The sequence below is a fragment of the Ranitomeya variabilis genome, chromosome 8 (assembly GCF_051348905.1).
Source record: "Ranitomeya variabilis isolate aRanVar5 chromosome 8, aRanVar5.hap1, whole genome shotgun sequence".
In the NCBI taxonomy this organism is placed as follows: Eukaryota; Metazoa; Chordata; class Amphibia; order Anura; family Dendrobatidae; genus Ranitomeya; species Ranitomeya variabilis.
In genome coordinates, this window is record NC_135239.1 from 74,099,905 (window position 1) to 74,125,387 (window position 25,483).

General features: G+C 43.7%; 1 long non-coding RNA gene across 2 annotated transcripts; it reads right to left on the minus strand.

Annotated features, from left to right (window-relative positions):
• Positions 1 to 611: 611 nt before the first annotated feature.
• LOC143788613 (uncharacterized) lies at positions 612 to 1,777 on the minus strand. Of its 2 annotated transcripts, XR_013218683.1 has the most exons (4): positions 1,595 to 1,777; positions 1,441 to 1,510; positions 1,191 to 1,243; positions 612 to 1,039 (listed from the first exon to the last, which is right to left on the minus strand). It is a non-coding gene; the product is annotated as an uncharacterized LOC143788613 (long non-coding RNA). The 2 variants fall into 2 exon arrangements; XR_013218682.1 differs by having other exon boundaries at positions 1,441 to 1,777.
• Positions 1,778 to 25,483: the final 23,706 nt, after the last annotated feature.

Below are 25,483 nucleotides of genomic sequence, written 5' to 3' on the forward strand. Positions count from 1 at the left end.
CCAGCCAACACAGAAGAATGGACCTCGGAGATGACTCTACTGGTCCAATCATCCGGAACAAACAGTCTTTCTGGAGGACATCGATCCGGTTTATCCACCTGAAACTCCTGCAATGCGCGTCGCAAGTCTGGGGATACGGCGGACAATATTACCCCATCCCTAAGGATACCAGCAGGCCCAGTGTCTCCAGGAGAATCAGGCACAAAACTCCTGGAAAGATCATCTGCCTTCACATTCTTTGAACCTGGCAGGTATGAAACCACGAAATTGAAACGAGAAAAAAATAATGACCAACGAGCCTGTCTAGGATTCAAACGCCTGGCAGACTCAAGGTAAATGAGATTCTTGTGATCAGTCAAGACCACCACGCGATGTTTAGCACCCTCAAGCCAATGACGCCACTCCTCAAATGCCCACTTCATGGCCAAAAGCTCCCGATTACCCACATCATAATTGCGCTCGGCGGGCGAGAATTTTCTAGAGAAGAAAGCACATGGCTTCGTCACCGAGCCATTAGAACTTCTCTGTGACAAAACCGCCCCCGCTCCAATCTCGGAAGCATCAACCTCCACCTGAAAAGGAAGTGAAACATCTGGTTGACACATAGAAAGTATTGGCCACGGCACTCAGGGATTCTTGGGAGGTGCTCAAGTAGGGGATCCAACCCGTAGTAGCAAATATAATAATTCTTGGCACTCAGGAGAAATTTGTAGAATGATTCAAAAAGTAGATTTTTATTCTAGTGCATCCAGCTCAACATATAAACGTTTTCGGTCTCGACAACTGAGACCTTCATCAGATATGGTTGTCAAATGCTGTAATGTATATACAAAAGAGATGAGAGAAATATTTTTTAAAATAAAGAAAATACTGTTTGCACAATTATACAAAAACAAAATGATGAATAATATGATCCATATTATACTAAACAAAATGACGGTCTGCATACAAATATCGATAGTAGCATGCAGCGCAGAAGGCAGAAAAAGGTGGATCCGGCCTGAATCAGCGTGCGTTGTGAGTCCTGTTCAACAGAGTGCTGGAGAGTGTACACATGTTAAGGATATACTAGGTAGGAGAGAAAATAAACATGGGTAACATGGAACAGGTAGCATAAGTAGACATCGGGATGTGATCTGGTGATGGATATGATAAGATATAAAGCACACACTGTCCTAGGTAAAGGATACGGGAAGTGGACCAACCTCCACTAGTAGGTGTAGGGCTACGCACAGTGAGCTATCTGTAAACATGAAAGAAATTATACGCATCAGAGTGTACATGGTAGACAAGACAAGAAGGACAAACCATGAGGATGGCACAGTGACGGAACACGAGATAACCTGTGGAATGCATGCCATAATGACTAACGGGGTGACCACCCTAAAACCAGATTGCTGCTGAGTGATAAACGGGCACCCATGGTCCAGGGAAGTTTACCTGGAGGACACTGGTAGTGTGTATGAGTCACACACTGTGTGTGTAGCCGAGGAGCGGGAGAGCAATGCGTCTGTGAATGCAAAGATATGGGACCGTGTGAGGCAGCTTTAAGGGTACCACAGGAGGCTATCATGGGCCTGGAAGTCAGTCATACCTGAAAGCACTGGACGGCAGTATAGGCGCTTGTGGTAATGCGAGATACTCGCAAAGTGAGGAGCGCTGTGGACAGAAGTTATGAGCAGGGGGGTTAAATAGGACTAAAGCCAACGTGGATAAAGGCCAAGCCAGCGGGGAGCTGGAACCGGTTATGGTATTACCTGGATGTTGCCGCTGTCAGGGGTGGAGAGGACACAACACAGGAGCAGAAGAAAACCGGCGCTTAAGTTCCCGAAAGGCCTCCACGGCTGCAGGAGACCAATCAGCAACATCAGCACCCTTTTTAGTCAAATCAGTCAAAGGTTTAACAATACTGGAAAAATTAGCAATGAACCGACGATAAAAATTAGCAAACCCCAAGAACTTCTGAAGGCTCTTAACAGATGTAGGTTGTGTCCAGTCACAAATAGCCTGAACCTTAACGGGATCCATCTCAATAGTAGAAGGAGAAAAAATGTACCCCAAAAAAGAAATCTTCTGGACTCTGAAGAGACACTTTGAGCCCTTCACAAACAGAGAATTGGCCCGCAAAACCTGAAACACCTTCCTGACCTGTAGAACATGAGACTCCCAGTCATCAGAAAACACCAAAATATCATCCAAATACACAATCATAAACTTATCCAGATATTCACGGAAAATATTGTGCATAAAGGACTGAAAGACTGACGGAGCATTGGAGAGTCCAAAAGGCATTACCAAATACTCAAAATGGCCCTCAGGCGTATTAAATGCGGTTTTCCACTCATCACCCTGTTTTATCCGCACCAGATTATACGCACCACGAAGATCTATTTTAGTGAACCACCTAGCCCCCTTAATGCGAGCAAACAAATCAGTAAATAATGGCAATGGATACTGGTATTTGACTGTAATCTTATTCAGAAGGCGATAATCTATACAAGGCCTCAGGGAACCATCTTTTTTTGCCACGAAAAAAAAACCTGCTCCCAGAGGGGACGAAGATGGACGAATATGTCCCTTTTCCAAGGACTCCTTAATATAATTCCGCATAGCAGTATGCTCTGGCAGTGACAGATTAAATAAACGACCCTTAGGGAACTTACTGCCAGGAATCAATTCTATAGCACAGTCACACTCTCTATGAGGAGGGAGCGAATTGAGCTTAGGCTCCTCAAAAACATCCCTATAATCCGACAAAAACGCAGGGATCTCCGAAGGAGTAGATGAAGCTATAGAAATCGGAGGTGCATCATCATGAACCCCGTGACATCCCCAGCTTAGCACAGACATTGTTTTCCAGTCCAGGACAGGATTATGAGTTTGTAACCATGGCAGACCAAGCACTAATACATCATGTAAATTATACAGTACAAGGAAGCGAATCACCTCCTGATGAACGGGAGTCATGCGCATGGTCACTTGTGTCCAATACTGCGGTTTATTCATAGCCAATGGTGTAGAATCAATTCCTTTCAGAGGAATAGGAACTTCCAGAGGCTCTAGACTAAAACCGCAGCGTTTAGCAAATGACCAATCCATAAGACTCAGGGCAGCGCCTGAATCCACATAGGCATCGACGGAAATGGAAGACAGTGAAAAAATCAGAGTCACAGACAAAATGAACTTAGACTGCAGAGTATCAATGGCAAAAGATTTATCAACCCTTTTTGTGCGTTTAGAGCATGCTGATATAACATGAGCTGAATCACCACAATAAAAACACAAACCATTTTTCCGCCTATAATTTTGCCGTTCACTTCTGGACTGAATTCTATCACATTGCATAGTCTCAGGTGCCTGTTCAGAAGACACCGCCAACTGGTGCACGGGTTTGCGCTCCCGTAAACGCCGATCAATCTGAATGGCCATAGCCATAGACTCATTCAGACCTGTAGGCGCAGGGAACCCCACCATAACATCCTTAATGGCCTCAGAAAGACCATTTCTGAAGTTTGCAGCCAGGGCGCACTCATTCCACTGAGTAAGCACCGACCATTTCCGAAATTTCTGACAATATATTTCCGCTTCATCATGCCCCTGAGAGAGGGCTAATAAAGCCTTTTCAGCCTGAATCTCTAGGTTAGGTTCCTCATAGAGCAATCCCAATGCCAGAAAAAACGCATCCACACTGAGCAACGCAGGATCCCCTGGTGCCAATGCAAATGCCCAATTCTGAGGGTCTCCCCGTAGGAACGATATAACAATCTTGACCTGTTGAGCAGGGTCTCCAGAGGAGCGAGATTTCAAAGAGAGAAACAATTTACAATTGTTCCTGAAATTCAGGAAGGTAGATCTATCTCCAGAAAAAAACTCTGGAATAGGAATTCTAGGTTCAGACATGGGAGTGTGAACAACGAAATCCTGTATGTTTTGAACCTTTGCCGCGAGATTACTCAGGCTGGAAGCCAAACTCTGGACATCCATGATAAACAGCTAAGATCAGAGCCATTCAAGGGTTAAGAGGAGGTAAGAAGCAGCTAGACAGCAATTAAGGGCTAGGCAGCAAAACTCTGAAGGAAAAAAAAAAAAAAAATTTCCTTGAACACTTCTTTTCCTCCTGCTTCAGCCCAAACAATTAACACTTTGTGGGCCGGCTATACTGTCATGAATCCCCAATGGCTAAGGATAGCACAGGACAAGCAAAGTATAACAAATATCGGACGAGCTCTAGGGTGATGGAACCTGGGCTGACCGCTGCCCTACGCCTGACAAACGCAACTAGAGATAGCCAGGGAGCGTTCCTACGTTGGTTCTAGACACCACGCACCAGCCTAAGAGCTAACTAGTACTGCAGAGAAAACAAGACCTCACTTGCCTCCAGAGGAATTAACCCCAAAGGTATAGTTGCCCCCCACATATATTGATGGTGAAATGAGAGGAAGGCACACACATAGAGATGATGTATATAGCTTTAGCAAATAGAGGCCCGCTGAAAACTAGAAAGCAGAATGATACAAAAGGGGACTGAGCGGTCAGCAAAAAACCCTAATCAAAAAAAACCATCCTGAGATTACAAGAACCCATGTGCCAACTCATGGCACATGGGGAGAACCTCAGTCCACTAGAGCAACCAGCTAGCATAGAGACATTCTAAGCAAGCTGGACCAAAAACCAAACAACTGAAAATCAGCACTTAGCTTATCCTGAAAGATCTGGGAGCAGGTAGGCAGGAACCAAACAGAGCACATCTGAACACATTGATAGCCGGCAAGGGAAATGACAGAAAGGCCAGGTAAAATAGGAAACACCCAGCCTCTGATGGACAGGTGGAAACCAAAGGCCGCAACCCACCAAAGTCACCCAGTACCAGCAGTAACCACCAGAGGGAGCCCACCAACAGAATCCACAACAGGCGCCCCTCAGCAGGGTCACGGGCCGGGCCTAGCCACCATGACAATCCCAGAGCAGAGACTCAGAGGCCCGGTACTGGGTACCCCTCGGCCCTGCGGCAGTGGGGGCGCTGCATATCCACTTTGTGAGAATTTGAATCTCACTTTTTTGGGGGGAGACTGAACCCAAACTCAGGCCCAGTGTATTTTACAACGCAATGTGAGTGGCAGCAAGTGGCTGGCTGATACACGAGAAACTAAGAGGACTGAGATATATCCACTTTGTGAGAATTTGAATCTCACTTTTTTTGGGGGGAGACTGAACCCAAACTCAGGCCCACTGTATTTTACAATGCAATGTGAGTGGCAGCAAGTGGCTGGCTGATACACCACAAACTAAGAGGACTTAGGTATATCCACTTTGTGCGTATTTGAATCTCACTTTTTTGGGGGGGGGAGACTGAACCCAAACTCAGGCCCAGTTTATTTTACAACGCAATGTGAGAGGCAGCAAGTGGCTGGCTGATACACGAGAAACTAAGAGGACTGAGGTATATCCACTTTGTGAGAATTTCAATCTCACTTTTTTTTTGGACACAGAACCCAAACTCAGGCCCAGTGTATAAAACAACGCAATGTGAGTGGCAGCAAGTGGCTGGCTGATACACCACAAACTGAGAGGACTGAGGTATATCCACTTTGTGAGAATTTCAATCTCCCTTTTTATTTTGGGGAGACTGAACCCAAACTCAGGCCCAGTGTATAAAACAATGCAGTGTGAGTGACAGCAAGTGGCGGGCTGATACACCACAAACTAAGAGAACTGAGGTATATCCACTTTGTGAGAATTTCAATCTCACTTTTTTTGGGGGGGAGACTGAACCCAAACTCAGGCCCAGTGTATTTAACAACGCAATGTGAGTGGCAGAAAGTGGCTGGCTGATATACGACAAACTAAGAGGACTGAGGTATATCCACTTTGTGAGAATTTGAATCTGACTTTTTTTGGGGGGAGACTGAACCCAAACTCAGGCACAGTGTATAAAACAATGCAATGTGAGTGGCAGCAAGTGGCGGGAAGATATATGAAAAAATACAAGGACTGTAGTACAATTTCAATCTTCCTACAATGATCTCAGGACAAGTATGGCAGCAATAAAAAGGACTGCTGCGCACAAAAGTGTGGACAAATAAACAAGATAACTGTGCAGAAAGGAGCAACAGGATTTTTGCTTTTAAAAAAGCAGTTGGTTTGCACAGCAGCGGTGCAAACAGCAATGCAGCTATCAGGGAGCCTTATAAGGCAGCCTAATAAGCTACAGATCTGATGCACAAAGATATAGCCTCCACTGTCCCTGCAAAAAAAGGTGGTGTTGGACAGTGGAAATCTCTACAGCACAAGAGGTTTGGGGGTTAATCTTCCCTCCATAACTATATCCCTTCTTCTGACGAAGCTGCAGCAACCCCTCCCTGTTGTGAATTAGACTTTTTTGGCTCCCTCTTGTGGTCACTAGTGATATGACTCTGGGATTGTCTTTCCTCAGTTTGGCACCCACCTGGGTCGTTAGTCCAGGGGTGTCGCTATATAAACTTCCTGTATTCTCAGTCCTGTGCCTGGCATCATTGTAATCAGTTCCTTTCTGTTTGCTCCTGTCTGCTGGTCCTGGATCTTGCAAAATTAAGCTAAGTCTTGCTTCCTTGTTTTTTGGTTATTTGCATTGCTATTATTTTTTGTCCAGCTTGTACTAAATGTGATTCCTGATTTTGCTGGAAGCTCTAGGGGGCTGGTATTCTCCCCCCGGGCCGTTAGACGGTTCGGGGGTTCTTGAATATCCAGCGTGGAAATTTTGATAGGGTTTTTGCTGACCGTATAAGTCATCTTACTATATTCTGCTATTAGTCAGTGGGCCTCTCTTTGCTAAATATCTAGTTCATTCTTACATTTGTCTTTTCTCCTTACCTCACCGTTATTATTTGTTGGGGGCTTGTATCCAACTTTTGGGGTCTTTTCTCTGGAGGCAAGAAAGGTCTATCTTTTCCCTTCTAGGGTTAGTTAGTTCTCCGGCTGGCGCGAGACATCTAGAACCTATGTAGGCACGTTCCCCGGCTGCTGCTATTTGTGGTGCTAGGATTAGATATATGGTCAGCCCAGTTACCACTGCCCTATGAGCTGTTTTTTTGTGTTTGCAGACTTTGTATGTATTTTTGAGACCCTCTGCCATTGGGGTCATAACAGTATGCCAGGCCAAGGTTGAATGTTTAAAGCATTGCAGAAGTGGGATTACAAGAAAGGAAAGTCTGAGTTTTTTTTTTTTTTTTTCTTTCCTCTCTTTTTTCCTCCCCTTTACCTCTGAGTGGCTTGTGCTTGCTGCAGACATGAATGTCCAGACTTTGATTACAAGTGTGGATCGGCTTGCTGCTCGTGTGCAGGGTATACAAGATTTTGTTACCAGTAGTCCAATGTCTGAATCTAAAATACCTATTCCTGAGCTGTTCTCTGGAGACCGATTTAAGTTTAGGAATTTCAGGAATAATTGTAAATTGTTTCTATCTCTGAGACCCCGTTCATCTGGAGATTCAGCTGAGCAAGTAAAAATTGTTATCTCTTTCTTACGGGACGACCCTCAGGATTGGGCCTTCTCGCTAGCGCCAGGAGATCCGGCATTGGCAAATGTTGATGCGTTTTTTCTGGCGCTCGGATTGCTTTACGAGGAACCCAATCTTGAAATTCAGGCAGAAAAAGCCTTGTTGGCTATTTCTCAGGGGCAGGATGAAGCTGAAGTGTATTGCCAAAAATTTCGGAAATGGTCCGTGCTTACTCAGTGGAATGAGTGTGCTCTGACCGCAAATTTCAGAAATGGCCTTTCTGAAGCCATTAAGAATGTGATGGTGGGTTTCTCCATTCCTACAGGTCTGAATGATTCCATGGCGCTGGCTATTCAAATTGACCGGCGTTTGCGGGAGCGCAAAGCCGCGAATCCTCTGGTGGTGTTGTCTGAACAAACACCTGATTTAATGCAATGTGGTAGAATTCAGACTAGAAATGAACGGAAAAATCATAGACGTCAGAATGGGTTGTGTTTTTACTGTGGTGATTCTACACATGTTATATCAGCATGCTCTAAACGCCTAACTAGGGTTGTTAGTCCTGTCGCCATTGGTAATTTGCAACCTAAATTTATTTTGTCTGTGACTTTAATTTGCTCATTGACCTCCTACCCTGTTATGGCGTTTGTGGATTCAGGTGCTGCCCTGAGTCTTATGGATCTGTCGTTTGCCAAGCGTTGTGGTTTTGTTCTTGAGCCATTGGTAAATCCTTATCCCTCTTAGAGGTATTGATGCTACGCCATTGGCGGAAAATAAACTGCAGTTTTGGACACAGGTAACCATGTGCATGACTCCTGGACATCGGGAGGTGATTGGTTTTCTTGTTCTGCATAAAATGCATGATTTGGTCGTTTTGGGTCTGCCATGGTTACAGACCCATAATCCGGTCTTGGATTGGAAGGCAATGTCTGTGTCAAGTTGGGGCTGTCAGGGAATTCATGGTGACTCCCCGCCGGTGTCTATTGCTTCCTCTACTCCTTCGGAAGTTCCTGAGTATTTGTCTGATTATCAGGATGTATTCAGCGAGTCCAGCTCCAGTGCTCTTCCTCCTCATAGGGACTGTGACTGCGCTATAGATTTGATTCCAGGTAGTAAATTTCCTAAGGGAAGATTATTTAATCTGTCTGTACCTGAGCATACCGCAATGCGTTCGTATATCAAGGAATCTCTGGAGAAGGGGCATATCCGTCCATCCTCTTCCCCTCTTGGTGCGGGATTTTTTTTTGTGGCCAAGAAGGACGGATCTTTGAGACCTTGTATTGACTATCGGCTTCTGAATAAAATCACTGTTAAATTTCAGTATCCTTTGCCTCTGTTGTCGGACTTGTTTGCCCGGATTAAAGGTGCCAAGTGGTTCACCAAGATAGATCTTCGTGGTGCGTACAACCTTGTGCGCATTAAGCAAGGAGATGAATGGAAAACTGCATTTAATACGCCCGAAGGTCATTTTGAGTACTTGGTGATGCCTTTCGGGCTCTCTAATGCTCCTTCAGTGTTTCAGTCCTTTATGCATGATATTTTCCGGAAGTATCTGGATAAATTTATGATTGTTTATCTGGATGATATTCTGTTTTTTTCTGATGATTGGGACTCGCATGTAGAGCAGGTCAGGATGGTGTTTCAGGTTTTGCGTGAGAATGCTTTGTTTGTTAAGGGCTCAAAGTGTCTCTTTGGAGTACAGAAGGTTCCCTTTTTGGGTTTTATTTTTTCCCCTTCTGCGGTGGAGATGGACCCAGTCAAGGTCCGAGCTATTCATGATTGGACTCAACCCACGTCAGTTAAGAGTCTTCAGAAGTTCTTGGGTTTTGCTAACTTCTACCGTCGTTTTATCGCTAATTTTTCTAGACGTCTAACTAGGGTTGTTAGTCCTGTCGCCATTGGTAATTTGCAACCTAAATTTATTTTGTCTGTGACTTTAATTTGCTCATTGTCCTCCTACCCTGTTATGGCGTTTGTGGATTCAGGTGCTGCCCTGAGTCTTATGGATCTGTCGTTTGCCAAGCGTTGTGGTTTTGTTCTTGAGCCATTGGTAAATCCTATCCCTCTTAGAGGTATTGATGCTACGCCATTGGCGGAAAATAAACCGCAGTTTTGGACACAGGTAACCATGTGCATAACTCCTGAACATCGGGAGGTGATTCGTTTTCTTGTTCTGCATAAAATGCATGATTTGGTCGTTTTGGGTCTGCCATGGTTACAGACCCATAATCCAGTCTTGGATTGGAAGGCAATGTCTGTGTCAAGTTGGGGCTGTCAGGGAATTCATGGTGACTCCCCGCCGGTGTCTATTGCTTCCTCTACTCCTTCGGAAGTTCCTGAGTATTTGTCTGATTACCAGGATGTATTCAGCGAGTCCAGCTCCAGTGCTCTTCCTCCTCATAGGGACTGTGACTGCGCTATAGATTTGATTCCAGGTAGTAAATTTCCTAAGGGAAGATTATTTAATCTGTCTGTACCTGAGCATACCGCAATGCGTTCGTATATCAAGGAATCTCTGGAGAAGGGGCATATCCGTCCATCCTCTTCCCCTCGGGACATGTGGAGCCTTCTGACTGTCCTGGGGTAGATTCCGTGGTGGATAGGTTGCAGCAGATCTGGAATCATGTGGTGGACAACTTGAAGTTGTCACAGGAGAAGGCTCAGCGTTTTGCCAACCGCCGCCGCGGTGTGGGTCCCCGACTTCGTGTTGGGGATTTGATATGGCTGTCTTCTCGATTTGTTCCTATGAAGGTCTCCTCTCCTAAATTTAAGCCTCGCTTCATCGGTCCTTACAAGATATTGGAAATCCTTAATCCTGTGTCCTTTCGCTTGGATCTTCCGGTGTCGTTTGCCATTCACAACGTGTTCCATAGGTCTTTGTTGCGGCGGTACGTTGTACCTGTGGTTCGTTCTGTTGAGCCTCCTGCTCCGGTGTTGGTTGAGGGCGAGTTGGAGTACGTGGTGGAGAAGATCTTGGATTCTCGTCTCTCCAGGCGGAGGCTTCAGTATCTGGTCAAGTGGAAGGGCTATGGTCAGGAGGATAATTCCTGGGTGGTTGCCTCTGAGGTGCATGCGGCCGATTTAGTTCGTGCCTTTCACGTTGCTCATCCTGATCGCCCTGGTGGTCTTGGTGAGGGTTCGGTGACCCCTCCTTAAAGGGGGGGTACTGTTGTGAATTAGACTTTTTTGGCTCCCTCTTGTGGTCACTAGTGATATGACTCTGGGATTGTCTTTCCTCAGTTTGGCACCCACCTGGATCGTTAGTCCAGGGGTGTCGCTATATAAACTTCCTGTATTCTCAGTCCTGTGCCTGGCATCGTTGTAATCAGTTCCTTTCTGTTTGCTCCTGTCTGCTGGTCCTGGATCTTGCAAAATTAAGCTAAGTCTTGCTTCCTTGTTTTTTGGTTATTTGCATTGCTATTATTTTTTGTCCAGCTTGTACTAAATGTGATTCCTGATTTTGCTGGAAGCTCTAGGGGGCTGGTATTCTCCCCCCGGGCCGTTAGACGGTTCGGGGGTTCTTGAATATCCAGCGTGGAAATTTTGATAGGGTTTTTGCTGACCGTATAAGTCATCTTACTATATTCTGCTATTAGTCAGTGGGCCTCTCTTTGCTAAATATCTAGTTCATTCTTACGTTTGTCTTTTCTCCTTACCTCACCGTTATTATTTGTTGGGGGCTTGTATCCAACTTTTGGGGTCTTTTCTCTGGAGGCAAGAAAGGTCTATCTTTTCCCATCTAGGGTTAGTTAGTTCTCCGGCTGGCACGAGACGTCTAGAACCTACGTAGGCACGTTCCCCGGCTGCTGCTATTTGTGGTGCTAGGATTAGATATATGGTCAGCCCAGTTACCACTGCCCTATGAGCTGGTTTTTTGTGTTTGCAGACTTTGTATGTATTTTTGAGACCCTCTGCCATTGGGGTCATAACACCTCCCTATGCTAAGATCGGCAGAAGTAAGATGGCGGTCGGCGTGCATGCCCCTTTATAGCCCCTGTGACACCGCAGAAAGCAAGCCAATCACTGTCATGCCCTTCTCTAAGATGGTGGGGACAGAGACCTATTTCATCACGCTGCCCACACTCTGCGTCCTCCTTCATTGGCTGAGAAATGGCGTTGAAAGCGTCATACAAAACGCGACTTTGGTGCGAAGATCGCCGACCGCATGGCCGATCCCACACTAGGATCGGGTCGGGTTTCATGAAACCCGACTTTGTCGAAAGTCGGCGATTTTTGAATTTGTCCGATCCGTTTCACTCAACCCTAGTGAGGACATTAAGTTAACCATATAACATACCATTGTTTTTAGCAGGGTGAAGTATTTTATTTTAATGGAAACTGGTATGTTCCCAAACGCTACTAACCTGGGTTAATTTGCAGGTTAATGGCGTTCCAATGCTGTATGGCCAATTTAATGACAGCATGGTTCTCCGCAGGAAATAAACTTTATTCCTCCCTTCAATCATAGAGGTCTGCCTGGAGCTGCTTCAGTCACCACTCATTACACAGTGAGTTTAGATTTAAGAACAGCCAGTCTGCCACTGATTGTGCAAAGATGCGCTGCGTAGCCAACTGACAGTCAAAGTGCTAGGGTGAATTAACAGCTTCCGCTCTATATGTACAGACAGTAGCCGCTCAAGCACGCCTCTATGACTGAAAGCTGGTGGCTCTCAGCTAAGATAATTTCCTCCCTGTTCCTGCTAATTAAAATTTAAGTACCTGCACTTAGGTACCAAGATTGGAAATATCAAAGATGAGCACAAGTGCCAAAGACAAATAGGTTACAGTTGGGAAATGGATCCATTCCCAACTATAATGGCAGATTACATAGGATGAATTTGTAATGATAAGGTCAAGAGCACTGTCAGTTCCCAACAAGGTTGTTCCCAGATATAACGCACACAGAGTAGCACCTGGGATAAAACAAAATAACCCAGGAATGAGTAACTAATTTTTCCAAGGGGCAACGTGTGAAAATGTGACTGTTGTGCAGGGCTGAATCAACAGGCCAGACTTAATTGATTAACAGCTCCCAAAACAATCCATTGTCTGCCCAAAGCACCCAACAAAGTATGATGTCTCCACAAAGCCTCCAACGCAGTGTGATGTCCCTTCATAGCCCCTTATACAGTGTGTTGTATCCACGCAGCCTCCTCATGCTGTATGTTACAAAATAGCCCCCCCACACAATATGATTTCACCATAGTTTCATGCACTGACAATTTGAACATAAATACATAAATTAACAAATAAATTCACCTAGCTCCATACCCTTGATGCACTGGTCTGTTCTGTACATAGTACTGAAGCTCTGCACAGCTGGTGCAATGTAATGGCGTCATCACTAGAGATGAGTGAACTTGTTCGGAAAATGTTCGCCAATCTCAGCAAGAACCTTGCACATTCAGATTCGTGGTCAGATTCCCAAGCATTTTCCTCAAAATCAGATAAATTTGGCAAAAGTTCTGTAAAAGATCAAGTTTCTATTAAGGATGTGTGTACACAGTGGCTTTGATTGGCAGTAATGTTACCGTCGGTAAGATCGTTGCCGTCAGTCAGAGCGCTGCCATTTGACAGCGTGACTCCACGGCTGTGACTGACTTGCGGTAAAAAGTGTACCGCAGATAGGTGGCGGCTGATGGGCGTAGTAAATATAAGAAACTGACTGAACAATAATATAGTCTGAACTGGTGCATAACCAGAAAAGTCATATAACAAATAGATCAATGCCTGCACTCAAAATATACTGTGCTAAGGCAAGGAAATGTGCAATATATGAAACGTGAATAGCATAATGGCTTGTGAAATTTATGAAAAAACACATGAGATTCTTAGCACAATATTTGGCCAAAAATTGTGAGCCCATCCACCAAATGTCAAGGTAATCTCAAAACGGATGGGTACCTGAGCTGACTGCCTAGTGTGAACACTTACCTATGGCTAGTAACATGATAAAGCCTGCATTTATAGGAAGCTCAGAACCAACTGTGTCTGGATGTAATTAAAATCACAGCATGGTGAAAGGCGGGGCGTTAAAGTCAGAAAAAATAGTACATAGTAAATATAAGAAAACTGACTGAACAGCAATATAGTCTGAACTGGTGCATAACCAGAAAAGTCATATAGCAAATAGATCAATGGCTGCTCTCAAAATTTACTGTGCTAAGGCAAGGAAATGTGCAATACATGAAATGTGAATAGCATAATGGCTTGGGAAATTTATGAAAAACACATGAGATTCTTAGCACAAGATTTGGCCAAAAGTTGTGAGCCCATCCACCAAACGTCAAGGTAATCTCAAAATGGATGGGTACCTGAGCTGACTGCCTAGTGTGAACACTGACCTATGGCTAGTAACATGATAAAGCCTGCTTATATAGGAAGCTCAGAAACAACTGTGTTTGGATGTAATTAAAATCACAGCATGGTGAAGGGCGGGGCGTTCAAGTCAGAACAAATAGTACATAGTAAATATAAGAAACTGACTGAACAATAATATAGTCTGAACTGGTGCATAACCAGAAAAGTCATATAACAAATAGATCAATGGCTGCACTCAAAATTTACTGTGCTAAGGCAAGGAAATGTGCAATATATGAAACGTGAATAGCATAATGGCTTGTGAAATTTATGAAAAAACACATGAGATTCTTAGCACAATATTTGGCCAAAAATTGTGAGCCCATCCACCAAACGTCAAGGTAATCTCAAAACGGATGGGTACCTGAGCTGACTGCCTAGTGTGAACACTTACCTATGGCTAGTAACATGATAAAGTCTGCTTATATAGGAATCTCAGAAGCAACTGAGAGTAGTCATCAGCCTGCGCCTGTGCTCAAAATAAAGGGAAAAAAAAGTAAAATTTAGAAATACATATTGAAATAAAATTAAAAAACACAGTATATACTCACCTTACTCCTAATCACTGAAGCCCTCTGTCTTCTGTAAAAAATAAAAAAGCACCATATACTCACTGCAACGCCTAATCCCCGATGCCCATGTCACCTGGAAGAGAGAAAAAATACTAAACCACCATATCCCTCACCTATTCGCCATAATCCATTCTGTCCCATGATGATACGGATCACTTGTAGAACAGCCACATCAGCTGATGCGACTGCTCTACCTAGTTGCTAACGAGTCGGACACACTGACAGCATGTAATCACTCCTGTAGTGTGTAGCGCTGAGCTGCCACAAGTGAGATCATGGAGTTTATCACTTGATGAGCCCCAGTGACTTCACTTATGGCACCGCTGCGTGAGAAAGGTCTCACGCAGCAGAGGTCACCAGGGCTCATCACTGCTCTATAAGTGATCCAAATCATTGTGAGACAGTATCAATTATCTCTTCACCTTAGACAGGTGAAGAATATGGTTGTTTATTATTTTAATACATGTGCAGGGGACATTGGCTTCAGTGAACTGGGCAATTACGTGAGTATGGTTTAATTTTGAGTCAGTAAAGGAGTCTGTGTCATTTGTTCAAATAAAGGACTTTATTCTTGGTGTAAGTTTTTTATACAATATTTTTATTAAATATCACTATGGGGTTAGTAATGGAGGCGTCTTATAGACGCCTCTTCCTTATCAACCTTTGGGTTTGATGTCACTGGACAATGCAAAGGTGACAACAACCCCACAAATATGAACCCCATTTGCCACTGCTACAGGGCAAGTGAGAATAACCTTGCAAAGCACCAGAATTGATGCATCTACTAGATGAGCCTTTTCTGGGGTGGCAGCGGGCTGCTATTCTTAGGCTTGGGGTGCAATTTCCATGGCCCCTTACCAGCCTGAGAATACCAGCCCACAGATGTCAGCTTTAGCTTGGCTTGTTATTAAAATGGAAGAGACCTCACTGAATGGAAATATTGTTTCTTGAGGCTAACTTGACAAGTACGCAAGTGACTAATAACACACAGCAATAAAATCTCTAGTAAACACAACTATATTGACGCAACCGGTGCTCTGTGCTGGAAAAGTCTGCATCCGGTAGAGCTGTGGACTTCACTCTATGTGCATTGGTCCAATAGTCTAGTCCGTGGCAAGTTCCTCACAGACGCCCATGCTCAATGGTGGAAGAGGGAGCTGATGGCTCACTGTTTCATTACACCATTATCTGTACCCTTAGGATGATTGAATTGATGATGGAATTGAAGAGCAATGTTGAGGGAGGCTGTGTGGAGCAGGATGCCACTGTTTCCACCTTTTTGTCTATCCCATTCAACGAGCCACACTCAAAAGCCAAACAGCTGCATGCTGCCTGCCTATTATATAGTTTTATCACATGTCCATAAATAGTGTTGTGCACACCTCAATAAATGCATATTAAATCCAATTACCCATATATAGGTGTTATGGGACAAGGTGTCCTGCCTAGTAGTTGTTCCCAGCACATTGTTTTTATGAGAATATTTCCTGTTATTATTTATGTATTCAGTTGTTTTTAAATATTTTCATTAAAATTGATTTTGTTCTACATTGTTGCCCTAGCCTCCTTGTCCCATAACACCTATATATGGGTAATTGGATTTAATCTGCCTATTATATAGGTATAACCTGGATGGAGAGGTATCTTTTAATAAGCTGCCAACAATAACTTCATTAGGTTATTATGGTTGATAAGCACTGGAGATAGTAGAGTTCTAATATAGAGCCGAAGGTAACTATTGACAGGAACATGGTAACACAAGCCCCACCCCCAAATTAACCCCTTAATGGCCGCCGATACTCCTTTCAATGGCAGTAGTTAAGGGTACTTAAACCACAGCACTGTTAATTAACGGCGCTGTGGAAAAAGTGTATAGCGCTCCCAGAGTCAGATTTTCTCCGGAGTCTCAGCTGCCGGCGGTAGCCAAGACCCCAGAGAACATGTTTCGGGTCGGTTTTTACTGACCCCTGGGTTGCGATCACCGGTATTAACTGTATACTGGCAACCTCAAAAAAAAAAAAAGCATTCCGATGTGCCATTTAATTTCTCTGTCCTCCGATGTGATCGCACATCAGAGGAGAGAGAAATAGGGTCCCCGATACCTCCCCGGTAGCTCCCGGTGCTCCTCGTGCTTCCCTCCATGGGTGCCGCCATCTTCTCCTGGGAAGAAAATGGCAGGCGCATGTGCAGTGCACCTGCAACGATCTGCTGGCCGGCACCGGGCAGATCTCGGGATCTCAGCTGCCGGGGTAGCCGAGACCTCAAACAACATGATTCGGGTTGGTTTTTACCAACCCTTGAGTTGCAATTGAGTTAAATGGTCCAATGTGCCATTTAATTTCTGTGTCCTCCGATGTGATCGCACATCAGAGGACAGAGAAATAGGGTCCCGATCGCCCCCGATACTTACCGGTGCTCCTCAGCCCTCCTGCTTCCCCCCATGGGCACCGCCATCTTTTTTTCGGGAAGAAAATGGCGGGCGCATGTGCAGTGCGCCTGCCGAGATCTGCCGGCCGGCACCCAGCAACGATATGAAGATTTTTCCTATTGGTTCATTTTAGTCACTGTGATAGACCCTATCACAGAGAAAAAAATAGTAAATAAACTTTCCCTTTATCACCCCATTAGTTAGGAAAAAATAATAAAATAAAGAAAATGTATTTATTTTCATTTTCCTTTAGGGTTACAGTTGGGCTAAAGTGAGTTTGGCTAAAGTTAGGATTAGGGTTGGTGCTAAAGTTAGGGTTAGGGTTCGGATTAGGGTTGGGATTAGGGTTAGGTTTGGGATTAGGGTTATGTTTGGGACTAGGGTTAGGTTTGGGATTAGGGTTATAGTTAGGGTTGGGATTAGGGTTAAGGGTGTATTGGGATTAGTGTTTGGTTAGGGTTAGGTTTGTGGTTAGGGTTATGGTTAGGGTAGGAATAGGGTTAGGGGTGTGTTGGGGTTAGGGTTGTGATTAGGGTTATTGTTAGGGTTGTGATTAGGGTTAGGGGTGTGTTAGGGTTAGGGTTGGCATTAGAATTGAGGAGTTTCCACTGTTTAGGTATGTCAGGGGGTCACCATTGATTCCAGCCACTTATGCTTTCAGAAAGTCAAATTGTGCTCCCTCCCTTCTGAGCTCTGCTGTGCACCCAAACAGTGGGTTAATTCCCACATACGGTATGGGGCATCAGGGTACTCAGGACCAATTGAACAACAAGTTTTGGGGTCCAGTTTCTCCTGTTACCCTTGGGAAAATAAAAAAAATGGGGGCTAAATTACAGTATTTTTGTGGAAAAAAATATTTTTTTATTTTCACGGCTCTGCGTTACAAACTTCCGTGAAGCACTTGGGCATTCAAAGTGCTCATCACACATCTAGACAAGCTCCTTGGTGGGATCTAGTTTCCAAAATGGGGTAACTTGTGCGGGGTTTCTACTGTTTAGGCACATCAGGGGCTCTTCAAATGCAACAAGATGCCCTCAGACCATTCTATCAAAGTGTGCATTCCAAAACGGCACTCCTTCCCTTCCAAGCTCTGCCATGTGCCCAAACAGTGGTTCCCCCCCCCCCCACATATGGAGTATCAGCATACTCAGGACAATTTGCACAACAATTTTCATGATCCAATTTCTCCTGTTACCCTTGTGAAAGTAAAAATTTGGGAATGAAAATATCATTTTTGTGGAAAGAAAATTATTTTTTATTTTCACAGCTCTGCATTAGAAACTTCTGTGAAGCACTTGGGGGTTCATAATGCTCACCACATATCTAGATAAGCTTCTTGGGGAGTCTAGTTTAAAAATGGGGTCTCTTGTGGGGGTTTCTACTGTTTAGGTACATCAGGGGCTTTGCAAATGCAACATGACACCCCCAGACCATTCCATCAAAATCTGCATTTTAAAATGTCACTACTTCCATTCCGAGCCCTGATGTGTGCCCAAACAGTTGTTCCTCCCCATATATGGGGTATCGGCGTACTCAGGACAAACTAGACAACAACTTTTGAGGTCCAATTTCTCCTGCTACCCTTGTGAAAATAAAAAATTGTGGGTTAAAAATCATTTTTGAGGAAAATAAAATGATTTTTTATTTTCATGGCTCTGTGTTATAAACTTCTGTGAAGCACTTGGGGGTTCAAAGTGCTCACCACACATCTAGATAAGTTCCTTAAGGGGTCTAGTTTCCAAAATGGTGTCACTTGTGGGGGGGTTCCACTGTTTAGGCACATCAAGTGCTCTCCAAGCGCAACATGGCATCCTAATCTCAATTCCAGCCAATTCTGTATTGAAAAAGTCAAAAGGCACTCCTTATCTTCCAAGCTCTGCTGTGCGCCCAAACAGTAGTTTAACCCCACATGTGGGGTATCAGCGTAATCAAGAGAAATTGCAAAATAACTTTTGTGGTTCATTTTCTCTTTTTAGTTTTGTGAAAATAAAATAATTGGTTCTGAAGTAAAATGTTTGTTAAATGTTAATTTTTTCCTTCCACATTGCTTCAGTTCCTGTGAAGCACGTAAAGGGTTAATAAACTTCTTGAATGTGGTTTTGAGTACCTTGAGGGGTGTAGTTTTTAGAATTTTGTCACTTTTGGATATTTTCTGTCTTGTACACCCCTCAAAGTGACTTTAAATGTAAGATGGTCCCTAAAAAAATGGTTTTGTAAATTTTGTTGTAAAAATTAGAAATTGCAGGTCAATTTTTAACCCTTATAACTTCCTAACAAAAAAAAATTTGCTTCCAAAATTATGCTGATGTAAAGTAGACATGTGGGAAATGTTATTTATTAACTATTTTGTGTGACATATCTCTCAGATATAAGGGCATAAAAATTCGAAGTTTAAAAATTGCTAAATTTAAAACATTTTCACCATATCTCCGTTTATTCATAAATAAACACAAGTAATATTAAAGAAATGTACCACTAACTTGAAGTACAATATGTCACAAAAAAGCAGTCTCAGAATCAGGGGGATTCGTTAAAGCATTCCAGAGTTATAACTTCATAAATTGACAGTGGTCAGAATTGTAAAAATTGGCCTGAACATTAAGCTGCAAATTAGCTCCATCACTAAGGGGTTAAATAAAACACACGTGAATACCAATAAGTGTGGAATAAAATGGCTGTGGCGTTTATTTTTGAGTTACTCATAAATTAATTTTTATTTACTCATAACAGATAAACCATTTAAAATTTCAGTAAATTGAAGTAAATTATTACCAACACGTCCAAATCCACCCAGAATAACCGGGCGCTTTTCCCACAAAATAAATGACACAACAAAGTGAAAAAGAAAAGGGAGGGAGGGATCTTCAATCTTCCAATCAAATTAACAGAAAAAAGAGGGAAGCCAATTAAATAATCAATTAGAACCTGCTCGTGCACGGCACAGCTTACCACAGGCTTAATAACCCTTTCAACTTTTCGCATAAAATTACATACCAAAAATAAACACAATATGGGGTCTGTGTTATCATGTGACCCCCCTTGTATTCTGTCAAGGGGAGTGTTAGAGGTCGAGTTCCCGCCTCTGCACAGGGGGAATCTCGAACCATCTCTGCTGCGATCCCCCATTCTTCTCCAGCCGCAGTGGAGCCTGCTCAGCGGAGACGTCGGTCCCAGTGTCTGGCTCAGCCTGATACGGTGAGGATGGTTACTGCTACCTTTCCAGGCTCAGCCATTGTAGCCAGTACTGGTCAGCGGTGAGCAGACGTCTCTGGGACTAAGTCCTGCTTTTTCCCTTCTGAGCATGCCCAGGGTAAGTCCTCTCATTGGAGGTTGAGGGTCACATGGTCAGGTACTACACCAGCTCCCATTGGTTCTCTAGGAAGGTCCTGAAGTGGCTCAGGTACTGTAGCAGCACCCATTGGTCCTCTAGGAAGGTCCTGTAGTTGCTGCAGCTCTAAAAGGTTTGCATGGCTGCACGGCCTTGTGCTAGTATCAACTAAGTTATGTGTTCTGCACCAGTGTGGTCATATGTATGTGGTTTCAGGGTTCAGCTGAAATAAGCCCCTAGAATACCGGCACCTCCGGTGAGGAGTTTTGCGTGTGCTATTCTGACTGCATGACCACTGTTCGCTCTATTTGGTAGCTGTGTTCCTCTGTGAGGTTAACAGCGTTCTCTTGTCTTAAGTGACTCTATGAAGTAAATTCAGCAAAAGTCAGTCCTAAATCATAAATTAAAACTTAACATTTAATATGCATACCTAAAAAACATGAATAATACATGAAGTGCTCGTGATTCACAGTATAGTAGATAAAAAATGGCACAATCTCACCCAATTTGCTGTTTACTGGTACTCAGGATTTTCCTCCAATATCATAGTGTCCGAGACCAGAAGATGGGGAGAAAGGACATGAAGACCAAAAACGATAGCGGGGGGAGGGGAGGAAATACACGGGGGCCTATTTACCCTGTCGTGCCCTCTGCAACCAACTCCCGCCCTTACAAGGGCAGTACCCAAGTGTGAGCCTGTTTTGTGATGCCCATGGTCAAATATAGCCTCCCTGAAAAAAAGTGTCTTCCCTACGCTTTTCCCCTCCCGTTTGGGGGGTTCATCAGGGGAAGTTATCCAGGCTTAAGAAACCGAAGTCTCCTGCAGTGGCAGCGTATGACCTCTCTGTGTATCAAAATCCTCTGTATGAGACCATTTTTTCCTCATACAGAGGATTTTGATACACAGAGAGGTCATACGCTGCCACTGCAGGAGACTTCGGTTTCTTAAGCCTGGATAACTTCCCCTGATGAACCCCCCAAACGGGAGGGGAAACGCGTAGGGAAGACACTTTTTTTCAGGGAGGCTATATTTGACCATGGGCATCACAAAACAGGCTTACACTTGGGTACTGCCCTTGTAAGGGCGGGAGTTGGTTGCAGAGGGCACGACAGGGTAAATAGGCCCCCGTGTATCTCCTCCCCTCCCCCCGCTATCGTTTTTGGTCTTCATGTCCTTTCTCCCCATCTTCTGGTCTCGGACACTATGATATTGGAGGAAAATCCTGAGTACCAGTAAACAGCAAATTGGGTGAGATTGTGCCATTTTTTATCTACTATACTGTGAATCACGAGCACTTCATGTATTATTCATGTTTTTTAGGTATGCATATTAAATGTTAAGTTTTAATTTATGATTTAGGACTGACTTTTGCTGAATTTAGTCTATATTTGGAGTCAGAGAGATTCAGAATAGAACCTCTGGATTGTTGCATTGCTAAATCGACTCTGTGAAGTAACAGAGTTCACTTATACCACCATATAGTACCGTCAGTTACTAGCAGCCGGTTTTACTCCTGCACGGTGGACGCCGGGTTGCGAACGCACCTATTACTCTATAAATATATATTTGGTGCGTTCTGCCAAACCCTAACAGGGAGGGCGTTCATGAACATGGAGCCGGATTGTGAGGAAGTGAATGACTTCCAGATTCCTTTTATGATCTAAAAATTAAAGATTATTAGCTCTAGTTGGCTTGGGACTGAAATGAATAAAAAGTTCATTGTTCACGCTAGAAAAAACGATAATAAATAGTATGTGTTTATAGGAATTTTGTGACACTATCCATACCCTAGAACCCAGTAATAAATCATAGGTAAGAAAACTGATTTGGTTTTCTTACAAATATACAGTATATCACGATAATATAGCTATCTCACTAGAGAAGATGTTTTATTGTAATACCCATGATGTCAATCTTTGAAAAGTTTTCTTCATACTGAAGTCCCTCTGAAGTGATCTGGATTCTTGTAATAAAGTCTGTTTGCATTTCCAGTGTAGGGGTAGCCTTTTGCTCATAGTAAAAATTGAGTTTGTGACCTTTACTTTAATCTTTCATAGCACGTATCAGAAATTGCATTAGGACGTACTGACACACTGTTATAGAGAGGATGATAGCTCATTTAAGAAAGGTTACACTCAGGACAGGTTACTCATCCATCATCATTTTTTAAAAAGTGAAAATTGACTGCATTAGTCCTAGAGTTATTATAACAGGGCATACATATATACATTATATATCACATTTGTTGCAAAATATGTTTTATATCTTTTATGGGACAACACTAAATATATGACACTTTCATACAATGTAAAATAGTCAGTCTCTAAACAGCTGGCTACAAAAGTGAGTACACCCCTAAGTGAAAATGGCCAAATTGTGCACAATTAGCAAATTTACCTCACCTGTGTCACATTACTCATTAGTATTACAAAGGCTCAGGTGTGAATGGGGAGCATGTTTGTTAAATTTAGTGTTATTGCTCTCACACTCTCTCATACTGGTCACTGGAAATTCAACATGGCACCTCATGGAGAAGAACTTTGTGTGGCTCTGAAAAAAGTAATTGTGGATCTATACAGTATAAAGGTGGTCTAGGCTATAAGAAGATTTCTAACAATGTGGAACTGAGCTACAGCATGGTGGCCAAGACCATACAGCAGTTTAACAAGACAGGTTCCACTCAGAACAGGCCTCACCTTGGTTGACCAAGGAAGTTGATTGCACATGCTTAGCATCATATCCAGATGTTGTCTTTTCAAAATAGAAGTATGAGTGCTGCCAGCATTGCTGAAGAGGTTAAAGAAGTGGAGGGTTAGCCAGTCAGTGCTCGGATTAAAAATGCACACTGCATCAACTTGGTCTGCATGGCTGTTATCCCAGAAGGAAGCCTCTTCCAAAGATGATGCACAAGAAATCAAGCAAAGAGTTTACTGAAGACAAGCAGACTAAAAACATTGATTAAGGGAACCATGTCATGTGGTCTGAAAGACCAAGATAAACTTATTTGATTCAGATAGTGTCAAGCGTGTGTGGTGGCAACCAGGTGAGGTGTAGACAGACAAATGTGTCTTGCTTACAGTTAAGCATGGTGGTCAGTGTCATGATTTTGGAGCTGCATGAGTACTGACAGCTGTGGGGAGCTACATGTCATTGAGAGAACCATGAATGCTAATATGTAGGGTTGAGCGAAACGGGTCGACCATTTTCAGAAGTCGCCGACTTTTGGCAAAGTCGGGTTTCATGAAACCCGACCCGACCCCTGTGTGGGGTCGGCCATGAGGTCGGCGATCTTCTGAATCTGGTATCGGAATTCCGATACCGAGTTCCGATATGTTTGCGATATCGGAAATCGGTATCGGAATCCACATTTAAGTGTAAAATAAAGAATTAAAATAAAAAATATTGATATACTCACCTCTCCGACGAGCCCTGGTAGTAATCGGCATCTTCCGTTCCTAAGAATGAGCGCGTTCAGGGCCTTAGAAGACGTCACGGCTTTGTGATTGGTCGCGGCGGCCCACGTGACCGGTCAGCGACCAATCACAAGCCGTGACGTAATTCTCATGGCCTAAATTCCTAGAATGAGGAATTTAGGACCTGAGAGAATTACGTCACGGCTTGTGATTGGTCGCTGAGCGGTCACGTGGGCCGCCGCGACCAATCACAAAGCCGTGACGTCATCTAAGGCCCTGAACGCGCTCATTCTTAGGAACGGAAGATGCCGATTACTACCAGGGCTCGTCAGAGGGTGAGTATATCAATATTTTTTATTTTAATTCTTTATTTTACACTTAAATATGGATCCCAGGGCCTGAAGGAGAGTTTCCTCTCCTTCAGACCCTGGGAACCATAGTATCCCATTGCACTGCATTGGGTTTCGCGTTTCGGCCGACCCCGACCCCGACTTTTTTATAGGATCGGCCAATTTCACTCGACCTGACTTTTGAGAAAGTCGGGTTTCGTGAAACCCGACCCAATCCTATAAAAATAAAATTCGCTCAACCCTACTAATATGTACTGTGACATACTGAAGCAGAGCATGATTCCATCCCTTTGGAAATATTCCAACATGATAATGACTCCAAACACATCTCCAAGATGACCACTGCCTTGCCAAAGAAACTGGGGATAAAGGTTCTGAACTGGCCAAGCATGTCTCCAGACCTAAACCTCATTGAGCATCTGTGCAGCATCCTCAAATGGAAGGTGGAGGAGTGCAAGGTCTCTGACAGATGCATGATGTGGCAAACTGTGAAGCTCTAGTGAACTCTTAGCCCAAGAGAGTTAAGGGGGTTGTCCGTCAAAATTGATAAGTCTCATGAAAGAGCCAAAAGAGTCTGCACCACATAAACATCTGCAGTGCTGCCGTCCATATCCCTATGTGAGCCCAACCGGCAGACAACCTGAAGCCTTCGGGTGCTCATCCAGAGCCACAACAGTCCTCCAATATCAAATATAGACAAATGAATTGCACTCCCCAGGCTAGTTTTTCAGACTTTATTGCAGCATCTTCAGCGGGAGAATGGGAACAGGGGTGAGCGAATGACAACGATCGTTTCGCGTAAGTGCGCTTCAACGGGTCACACAAGCAAAGGGAAATGACGGGGATAAAAAACCTGTGTGAAGGTAAGCTCCTCCCCCCTGATTTCCCTATTACACAAGACAAAACAATGAATTTATCAAATAACCACACATTAAAAAGAGTATTATGCACATTGTTAAAATTAAAAACAATAAGCCCAAGTAGAAACTCTTTCTCCAAAAACTGATCTTAGAGAAAGACGGACATGTCCACTCTTTCATTTAATCCAGTAGAGTCCAGTGCCCGTGTGTGCAATATCCACCTGGTTTCTATTCTGAGTAGCAACTTATGCAGATCGCCACCCTGCGAGGGTAGTGCTACTTTCTCTATGCTGGCAAAGGTTAGAGTCTCTTGATTACCCCCGTGAGTGTCACTAATACGGTTTATCAAGTGTGGTACACCTTTACCCGTAGTGACAGAATTATAATGCTCTCTGAATCTAACATATAACGGATGTATTGTCTTCCCTATATAGAAGAATTTACAGAGGCAAAATATTACATATACCACATGGGTAGTCTTGCAGGAGATAAAATCGAAAACACGATGTGAAACCAATGTGCAGATTGTGGCCTGTTACGTGTTGTGAACAAAATGGACAATGTCCACATCTGTGGTTGCCTTTAGGGATATTAGAGCCTAACCAGTCATTCTGTTCCCTACCAATCCGATTCTGAACAAGAACATCCTGTAGGCTTGTACTTTTTCTAATTTTTTTTTCGAATAAAATTGTCCAT